Source organism: Pongo abelii, chromosome 18 (genome assembly GCF_028885655.2).
Source record: "Pongo abelii isolate AG06213 chromosome 18, NHGRI_mPonAbe1-v2.0_pri, whole genome shotgun sequence".
Classification (NCBI taxonomy): Eukaryota; Metazoa; Chordata; class Mammalia; order Primates; family Hominidae; genus Pongo; species Pongo abelii.
In genome coordinates this window covers 14,033,024-14,043,143 of record NC_072003.2, presented here as the reverse complement: position 1 = coordinate 14,043,143, position 10,120 = coordinate 14,033,024, and the positions used below count along the sequence as shown (strand labels likewise).

General features: G+C 49.2%; 1 long non-coding RNA gene across 1 annotated transcript; it reads left to right on the top strand.

Moving 5' to 3' along the window:
* Window positions 1-1,687, top strand: LOC129050693 (uncharacterized). The gene is made up of 3 exons (XR_008514406.1): window positions 1-446; window positions 646-1,150; window positions 1,274-1,687. It is a non-coding gene; the product is annotated as an uncharacterized LOC129050693 (long non-coding RNA).
* Window positions 1,688-10,120: the final 8,433 nt, after the last annotated feature.

The window sequence follows — 10,120 nt, the reverse complement described above, 5'->3', positions numbered from 1 at the left end:
TATTTGTGTATGAAGAAGTGCTTGCTGTTTTGTTTTGTTTTTTATTTTCAAGACTGAAAGATGACACATAGGTCTCAAAACTGTAACTTATGCTTGAAATCTGGGGTGCCAGAGCTGCAAAAGCACTTTGGCACGCTCTGTAGTATCGGAAACTAGTGAGCTAAATCCTTGAAGCAGGTTCTGTTTAGACTGAAACGGGCGAAGCTGATCATGTTTCTGAATAAGCAAGACGTGTTGTGTTCATTTAAACCACTTGTGTTCATGAATCTATAAAGCCATGTTTGGATTTCTGTAACTTCTGTATGAATTTCATGTCTGAAAGTCACCTTGAAGTCAACTCTTTGTTCTTTGCAGATTCAATCCCTCAATCCCTCGTCTCTGTTGGATGTGTAAAGGGGAAGATAAGAAGGGCTCTGATGCTGGGGTTGGGGAGGAAAGAGAGGCAGGTAAGACAGAGCCTAGAGACACTTAGGGATCCCAGCATGCAAAATGACCATGCGGGAGGGAAGAGGTAGATTTGCATAAGGAGTCCGTGGCTTTCTGGGAAAGAAGGAATTAAACTCTTCCAACCCACCTTCCTGTTATTCACAGTTAATTGGTGGCAGAATAGGGTTTAACAGAACTTTTCATTTATTTATTTTGTAGAGATTCAGTCTTGCTCTGTTGCCCAGACTGGAGTTCAGTAGCACAATCGTAGCTCACTGCAGCCTCAAACTCCTGGGTTCAAACGATCCTCCTGCCTGAGCTTTCCAAGTAGCTGTGACTACAGGTGTGCACCACCACGCCCAGCCTAACAGGACTTCTGATGCAAGAGAAGGGAAGCCAGGTTCCTGTGAGGATCCTAGCTTTAGCAAGGAGGGGCAGTTTGTCAACAGAGGCTGTGCGGGAGCAAGTTCAACAGTGACACCTTGTGGAGGCATGAAGCAAGAGCAGTGCTAGACTCCGCTCTGCCCCTACATCTCTCGGGAACTGGTGGAAGCCTCGGACTAGCCACTTTAACGGCTCCGTGCCTCAGTTTCTCCCGTTGTAAATTCGGAATGACACACATTCACTCGCTTCCTCTGTCATGGAGTTCTTCTGATGACAATATTTTAAACATCCGCCAGCCAGGACGGTTCAGTAAATGCTGACCCATCCATATCATGATATGGTAGGAAGCCATTTAAAGGAATGATTGATGGATTGATCTGACATGATAATGAATATAGTTAAGTGAGAAAAGTTGATAGTCTGGTTTTTCTGTTTTTTTGTTTTGTTTTGTTTTGTTTTACAGATGTCTGCAGGTATAATTGATATACCAGAAAACTGCACATATTTAATGTGTATAATTTGACGCATTTGGACATATGCGTACATCTGCTGATAGTCTCACCACAATCAAGAATCAAGTATTACCTTGTAATCCCAGCACTTAGGGAGGCCGAGGCAGCCTGATCACTTGAGGCAAGGAGTTCAAGACCAGCCTGGCTGAAATGGTGAAACCCCATCTCTACTAAAAATACAAAAATTACCCAGGTATGGTGGCGTGCGCCCGAAGTCCCAGCTACTCAGGAGGCTAAGGCATAAGAATCACTTGAACCCAGGAGGTGGAGGTTGCAGTGAGCTGAGACGACGCCACTGCATTCCAACCTGAGAAACAGCAAGACTCTTCTCAAAAAAAAAAGTAATAAACATATCTATCACCTCCAAAACTTTCCATGTGTCCTTTTGTGTATGGTGTAAGAATATTTAACATGGGATCTACCCTCTTAACAAATGTTTATGTGTACTATATCCTACTGTTAGCTATGTACAGCAGATCTCAAACTTATTCGTCTTGTATAATTAATTTTTGGTATCTCGTTTTTGTAAAGATAAATACACATTTATCATTACATATATGTATATATGTGTGTTGGTTTTGGTTTCTTAGAATGTAGAGAAAGTCCATACCCCTGCGAAGGTTTTGCCACACCTCATGCTATTGATAATATCTCCAGGTGGGGTGAGAGGTGGAGAGGAAATCGCAGAGAAAATTCCAAGTTTTTTCGTAATATCATGGCCTTGGCAAAGAGATGCTATATGGCTTTTGGATTCACTATTTTTGCAGCAAAACATACAAAGTTAACAGAAAAAAGAGAAAATATAAAGAGTAATCAGATCTCTGGGCTCTGGGGAGCAGAGGCGTTAACACGGAGTGGCCACTTGCACGGAGATGATGCTAAGTTCCCGGTGCAAAAGCCCTGTCCTGTCATCACGCTGACCTCTCCAAGGGGAGGCCTCCAGTCCCCCTGCCCTGTCAGGTTTCCCATCTGGGCTGACATCACGTGCTTAGGAAACCTACATTCAAGAATTAAAAATGGAACTCTTAATAAGGGAGCGGGTGGTTTGTAGACGTACATGGGCTGAGAACCACATTTCAAAACCAGAAGTGTATTTCAGGCGTGAGTAGCACTTAAAAGAAAATATTGTGGCAGGCCCCTGGAAGCAGCAGACGTTGTTTATATCACATCAACTTGAGTTTTGCTGAGCAAATCACCAGGCTGGCGCACAACGAACGTTTCCCACCATTCCGGGGTTTTTTTTTTTTTTTTTTTTTTTTTTTTTGCTTCCACTCTGCCCTTCTAATTCAGGTGAGCAAGCTGATTTTTACTTGCTGTAGGTAAAAAAGAACCCCCAAACTTAGGCCTTGCTAAATGCAAAACCTGTAGCAATTCTCGAAACACGCAAATAACAAGCCCCTCATCTTCCTTTGAGAAGTATGGTAAATAGACTCTAGGATGCCCCCCAAAGTTGTCCCTGTCTTCTGAGAATCATGCCCGTCCTCTATTCCTTGGACAGTGATATGAGCAAGAAATAAACACGTATTGTGCTAAGCCACTGAAAGACTGGGGTTGTCTGTAACAGCAGCTAGCATACCCCAACAACAAATATACCACCATTTGGCCCCAAGCAACTGTGGCCCTGTGGGAACACAGGCTCTCTGCTGCCAAATCTTTTGGATCATCCATTTTTTCAGAAGCGGCCAGAAATCTGGATTTTTAAAATATGAAATTTCCTGATTTAAAAATGTTGGCCACTAAGTCAAATTTATTATTTTAAATGCTCCACAGGCCAAATGAAACACATCTGTGGGCTCAACTTGGCCTGCAGTCTGCCAAGTGCAACCTCTGGTCAAAACACTTCAAATGCAGCAGCATTTATTTTTAAGTTGGTGTTGGTCTGAGAGTCGGTGCCGCAACCCTAGTCATGTGGGTTCCAGAGAAAAGTTCTATGCCGATAGGGAAGTTGATCAATTCTTTCATTTCCACTTGGGTTAGAATTACGTTAGTGTTTTTTGTTTTGTTTTTTTAGACAGAGTCTCCCTCTGTCACCCAGGCTGCAGTGCAGTGGTATGATCATAGCTCACTGCAGCCTCAAACTCCTGGGCTCAAGCAATACTCCTGCCTCAGCCTCTCCCTCTCAAGTAGCTGGGACCACAGGCACATGCCACCAGGCCCAGCTACTTAAAAATTTTTTTTTTAGTAAAGACTAGGTCTTACTATGTTGCCCAGACTGGTCTTGAACTCCTGCACTCAAGCGATCCTCCTACGTTGGCCTCCCAAAGTGCTGGGATTACAGGCATGAGCTACCGTGCCTGGCCTTCCTCTAGTTTCTTAACACACTTTGGCCACTCTGCCAAAACTCTGAGGCTAACTTTTCCTCCCTGGGTGACCAGGTCCAGCCAGGCCAGGCTGGCCCAGGCTGGCCCACTCACCCAGACCAGTGCCTCCTCCACTTTGATTTCAGTGGACTGAGTAGCAAGGATGAAGCTGAAATCAGGGACAACCAACTATGTCTTAAAGGAGAGAAGAGAGCACTCCTGGCATTTCTAAATCTACTCATAGCCTATGCAGGCACAACCGTTTATCACCACATTTAATAGCAAATGATAATTGCTGGAATTTATTGAGTGCTTAGTACACGCCAGACCATACACGCAGTGATGGGTACCATGCAGCTTACCTTTCACTTACCTTTCACTTACCTTTCACTTCCCCATCATTGCTACCTAAGGATCTGAAACTCAAAACGGCTAAGAATTGATCCCGAGTCATGGCTGCATTTCTGGTACCTCTTTTCATGGTGAAGTCAGGTTCTGAACCAGCCTCTGGAGTGACTGTGGCATCACCGCCTAAGCCAGCGAGGATCTTTTTCTCAGCTCACCAGGAACCATGGACCCTTTTGTAGATCTGGGGCAGTTTGTCTTTCTGTCCACCCAGGGCCTGGAGCTCTCGGCCTCCTGGGAGCCCTGCTGTCATCACAGGGGGAAAGTACTGCAATCCCAATCCCATTCCCTCCCTCCCTTCTTTTGTGTGTGTGTGTGTGTGTGTGTGTGTGTGTGTGTGAGAGAGAGAGAGAGAGAGAGAGACAGAGTCTTGCCCTCTAGCCCAGGCTGGAGTGCAGTGGCACGATCTCGGCTCACTGCAACCTCCACCTCCTGGGTTCAAGCGATTCTCCTGCCACAGCCTCCCAAGTAGCTGGGATTACAGGCACCCACCACCACGCACGCCTAATTTTTTGGTATTTTTTAGTAGAGACAGGGTTTCACCATGTCGCCAGGCTGGTTTCCAACTCCTGACCTCAAGTGATCCACCCACCTCAACCTCCCAAAGTGTTAGGGTTACAGGCGTGAGCCACTGCACCAGGCTTCTTCTTTTATTCTTTTTTTTTTTTTTTTTTTGAGATGGAGGCTGGAGTGCAGTGGCATGATCTCGGCTCACTGCAGCCTCTGCCTCCCAGGTTCAAGCGATTCTCCTGCCTCAGCCTCCCAAAAAGCTGGGATTACAGGTGTGTGCTACCACACCCAGCTAATTTTTATGTTTTTAGTAGAAATGGGGTTTCACAATGTTGGCCAGGCTGGTCTCAAACTCCTGACCTCAGATGATCCGCCCACCTTGGCCTCCCAAAGTGCTGGGATTACAGGCATGAGCCACTGTGCCTGGCCTGTCATTCATTTTCTAACACATCTTCATCATGCCCCACCATGTGCTAGACCTGGCATGGTGCCAGGGCTGCTGGTCACAAGAGATGGGTTGCCTCCCCCAGTGGATTCACAGACAAATGGCAGGGCACTAATGTGATATGAGAAGAAAAGGACAGACACAGGCCGGGAGCAGTGGCTTGAGCCTATAATCCCAGCACTTCAGGAGGCCAAGGCAGGAGGCCAAGGCAGGAGGCCAGGAATTCAAGACCAGCCTGGGCAACAGAGTGAGACCTCTGTCTACTAAAAATGAAAAAATTAGCTGGTGGTGGCACGTGTCTGGAGTCCCAGCTGCTAGGGAGGCTGAGGTGGGAGGATCACCTGAGCCTGGGAAGTTGAAACTGCAGTGAGGTGAGATCGCACAACCACACTCCAGCCTGGGCGATGGGAGTGAGACCCTGTCTCAAAAAAAGAAAAGAAAAAAGAAAAGGACAGACGCACATGGGCGTGAGCAGAGATAGCACTCACCTAACCAAAGCTCCTGGTGGGGCTTGGAAGGCGTGGAGGAGATGCCTGGGGGGTGGGGTCAGGGGGCTAGCAGAAGATGCTCCAGCATAGACCCTAGCATCAAAGACATAGAGGCATCTGTTTAAAAGTGGGGGTACCCAGGCCAAGTGCGGTGGCTCATGCCTGTAATCCCAGCACTTTGGGAGGCCAAGGCAGGTGGATTACCTGAGGTCAGGAGTTCAAGACCAGCCTGGCCAAGATGGTGAAACCCTTTATCTACTAAAAATACGAAAATTAGCCAGGCATGGTGGCACACACCTGTAATCTCAGCTACTTGGGAGGCTGAGGCAGGAGAATTGCTTGAGCCCAGGAGACGGAGGTTGCAGTGAGCCGAGATCGTGCCACTGCACTCCAGCCTGGCCGACATAGCAAGACTCTGTCTCAAAAAAACAAAACAAAACAAAAAAACATGGGGGTACCCAAAGGGGGACCTTGTGCAAGTCACTTCCTGTCTTTGTCTTCTCTGCCTTTGGAAGCTATTAGGATCCCCCAGGGAGCTGTCAACACTACCCATGGGGCTGAGGATGAGGGGGCTGGCAGCTCGCACTCAGCCTCCCAGCATCCTTCTAGCAGTTTCTGGACTGAGGAGCCTGGGCAAGTGACTGCACTGCTGTGGCCTCAGTTTCCTCATTTGTCAAATGGGACTAAATGACAGTTCCTGCTTTGTAGAGTTGCTTTGATGGGGAAGTGGTCTCAGGTGTAGAAAATGCCGAGCACAGAGTCAGGACATGATAAAATCTTGGCACTATCATAGGCTCTGCCCCGAAGGCCAACACAGAGCAGAAGCATCTACAGCTCTGACTTTCCCTGTGTTTTTCATTCCACAAAGAAAAGTGAAGCTGAGGTCCACAGGGACCTGGAATTTTATTTTATTCTATTATTATTATCTTTCTTATTTTAAGGAACTGGTGACTCTGTATATCTGATTTTTTTTTTTGAGATAGGGTCTCACTCTGCTGCCCAGGCTGGAGTGCAGTGGCGCTATCAGCTTGCTGCAGGCTCGACCTCCAGGGCTCAAGTGATCCTCCTGCCTCAGTCTCCCGAGTAGCTGGGACTACAGGCATGTGCCACCAAACCCGGCTAGTTGTTTTTATTTTTGTAGAGACAGGGTCTCACTACGTTGCCTAGGCTGGTCTTGAACTCCTGGGCTCAAGCAATCCACCTGCTTTGAGCCTCCCAAAGTGCTGGGATTATAGGCGTGAGCCACTGTACCCGGCCTGGAATTTTTTTTTTTTTTTTTAAACTGAGTCTCTCTCTATTGCCCAGGCTGGAGTGCAGTGGCACGAACTCGGCTCACTGCAACCTCCGCCTCCCGGGTTCAAGCGATTCTCCTGTCTCAGCCTCCTGAGTAGCTGGGATTACAGGCACCCACCACCATGCCCGGCTAATTTTTGTATTTTTAGTAGAGACGGGGTTTCACCATATTGGTCAGGCTGGTCTCGAACTCCCAACCTCATGATCCGCCCACCTCGGTCTCCCAAAGTGCTGGATTACAGGCATGAGCCACCGTGCCTAGCCTCTGGAATATTTGTATAAGGCCCCGGATAGCTTTAAGGAAGGGTAAGGCAACTCTTGTCATCTGACATCTCAGCTCCGAGGGCCTGGGCCACAGAAAGTTGGTTTTACTTCACCGCCCTTGACCCCAATTTCTGCTGTTAATTGCAGAGGGGCAAATACCATCAAGGCAGGCGGGCAAGGGCACAATGAAGGGCCTTCCCGTCGCCCCCTGACAAGGGTCCGAGGCTGAGGTGGGTGAAGACACTTCTGGTTTCTAGGTAGTTTTACATCTATCTTGTAAGAGCCACTTGACCTGAAATCTTGTATTCACAAAGATTTTTAGACTAGATTCCTTTTTTTAGAGACAAGATATTGCTCTGTCACCCAGGCTGGAGTGCAGTGGCATGATCATAGCTCACTGCAATCTCAAACTCCTGGGTTCAAGTGATCCTCCAGCCTCAGCCTCACAAGTAGCTGGGACTACAGGTGCCCACCTGCACACCGGGCTTGCTTGCTTTCCTCTTTTCTTCTCTTTCCTTTTCTTTTCTTTCTCTCTCTCTCTCCTTCCTTCCTTCCCTCCTACCTTCCCTCCTTCCTTCCTTCCTTTGCTTCCTTTCTCTCTTTCTTTCCTTCCTTCTTTCCTTCCTTCTTTTCCTTCTTTCTTTTCCTTCCTTCTTTCCTTCCTTCTTTTCCTTCTTTCGTTTCCTTCCTTCCCTCCCTCCCTCCCTCCCTCCCTCCCCTCCTCTCTCTCTCTCTCTCTTTCTCCCTTTCAACATAGGGGTCTCACCATGTTTCCCAGGCTGATCTTGAGCTCTTGGCTTCAAGTGGTCCTCCTTCCACCAATGCCTGAATTTCCACCATCATGGGCGTGAGCCACTGCATCAGGCCTAGATTCGTTTCTTAACGTTCTCTCCAGAAGGTATCACAGGGTGTGCACAGCCTCCTTCTGATGGGGTTGAATGAGAAAGTCAGCCATCACACCACTTCAAATGGTGTCCCAAACTGGGAGCAGTGGCTCACGCCTGTAATCCCAGCATTTTGAGAGGCCAAGGTGGGCGGATCACTTGGGGTCAGGAGTTTAAGACCAACCTCACCAACATGGCGAAACCCCGTCTCTACTAAAAATACCAAAAAAAATTAGCCGGGCGTGGTGGTGCATGCCTCTAATCCCAGCTACTTGGGAGGCTGAGGCAGGAGAATTGCTTGAACCCAGGAGGCAGAGGTTGCAGTGAGCTGAGTTCATGCCACTGCACTCCAGCCTGGGCAACAAGAGCGAAACTCAACAATAAATAAATAAATAAATAAATAAATAACCACCAAAAAAACCAAACTGTTCCAAGGATCCCTCTGGAAGCACCTATATTCCGTCATTGTCCCATGGCTAGCATCACCGCGTGGCTATGGACTTGTGTGTCTGTTTTTTACAAGCCTACATTTGTTCAATCCAAGCATTTAAAACCTATTGTACAGGCCAGGTGGGTTGGCTCACGCCTGTAATCCCAGCACTTTGGGAGGCTGAGGCGGGCGGATCACAAGGTCAGGAGATCCAGGCCATCCTGGCTAATACAGTGAAACCCCGTCTCCACTAAAAAATACAAAAAAATTAGCCGGGCGTGGTGGTGGGCGCCTATAGTCCCAGCTACTTTGGAGACTGAGGCAGGAGAATGGCGTGAACCTAAGAGGCGGAGCTTGTAGTGAGCCGAGATTGTGCCACTGCACTCCAGCCTGGGCGACAGTGAGATTCCGTCTCTAAATAAATAAATAAATAAATAAAATAAAATGAAATAAAAATAAAACCAATTGTACAATACATTCTGTATGTTTGCTCGGGAAGTTTCTCACCGTGGGTATTTTGGGAGGCTCAGGAGGTGGCAGTAACTGGGCGCTGGTACCCTCCTGTCCTCCTTCCCCAGGCCCCAAGGAAAGCGCCCACAGGCGGGCAGGGCAAGGCCTGCGCCCACCCTCCCTGTGCGGGCCTGGGAGCCCGGAGTCCAAGACTTTCCCAGAGGCTGAGCACGGCTGCGGCCCTCCAGGGCTCCTTCTGCCTGGTGTGGCCGCTCCCTAGTTCTGGCTGGGGCCTTGGCATCGCCCTGGGGTCAGAAACCTGGATGCGGGTGGGGCTCCTTCATGGGAGAAGGCCAGGGTGGGCCTCCGGGGCTTCCGGCCCAAGAGAGGGCTGTTTTCCGGAGTCTGGCGGCGCTTCCACTGCTGAACTGGATTTCAGGCCGCCACTCGCTTGAGTCACGGGGAAGCCAAGCCAGGCCTGGCAAGGGCAGGCCTCAGAAGGATCCAGGGGGCATCTCTGAAGGGGATTTCAATTGCAAGATAAAGGTCGGGCCCTGGCTGCCTTTGGTGGCCTGGTTTTTCCTTCTGCACCTGATCCAGGTGTCCCAGAGCCCAGGCAGGGCCTGAACTGGAGAGATGAGGTGAGCTTCCAGAATCTTGTGGCTCAGGGCACAGATGTGGGTGGGGGCAGCACTCGGAGGCCCCCGAGCCAGCACTGCTGCAGCTATTTTAGTTCCCCAGAGGGGCCGGGCCTTTGCACATGCGGTGCCTGCTGCCCTGACTCGATCCCTCCCACCAGCCTTGTGTATTCTTTTTTTGAGACAGAGTCTCGCTCTGTTGCCCAGGCCGGAGTGCAATGGTGCGATCTCGGCTCACTGCAACCTCTACCTTCCGGGTTCAAGCGATTCTCCCACCTCGGTTTCTGGCATAGCTGGGATTACAGGCACGTGCCACCACGCCTGGCTAAGTTTTGTATTTTTAGTAGAGACGGGGTTTCACCATGTTGGCCAGGCTGGTCTCCAACTCCTGACCTCAGGTGATCCTTGGCCTCCCAAAGTGCTGGGATCACAGGTGTGAGCCACTGCGCCTGGCCCCAGTGTTCTCCTTTTTCACAGTTTCAGCTCAGACATCCCCTCCTCCAGGTGACAGCACCAAGCTCACCAATCACTGTTGCCGTGTACTCCTACAGGTTGTCTGTCTCAGGCAATCCCCCTAAAAGTCCTATAAGGCAGGCCTTGTGACTCCTACTTTACCAAGGAGGAAACAGAGGCCCAGAGAGGCGAAGCAGTGCCCAGGGTCCCCCGAGCTGGCGACACGCAGCAGGGGAGA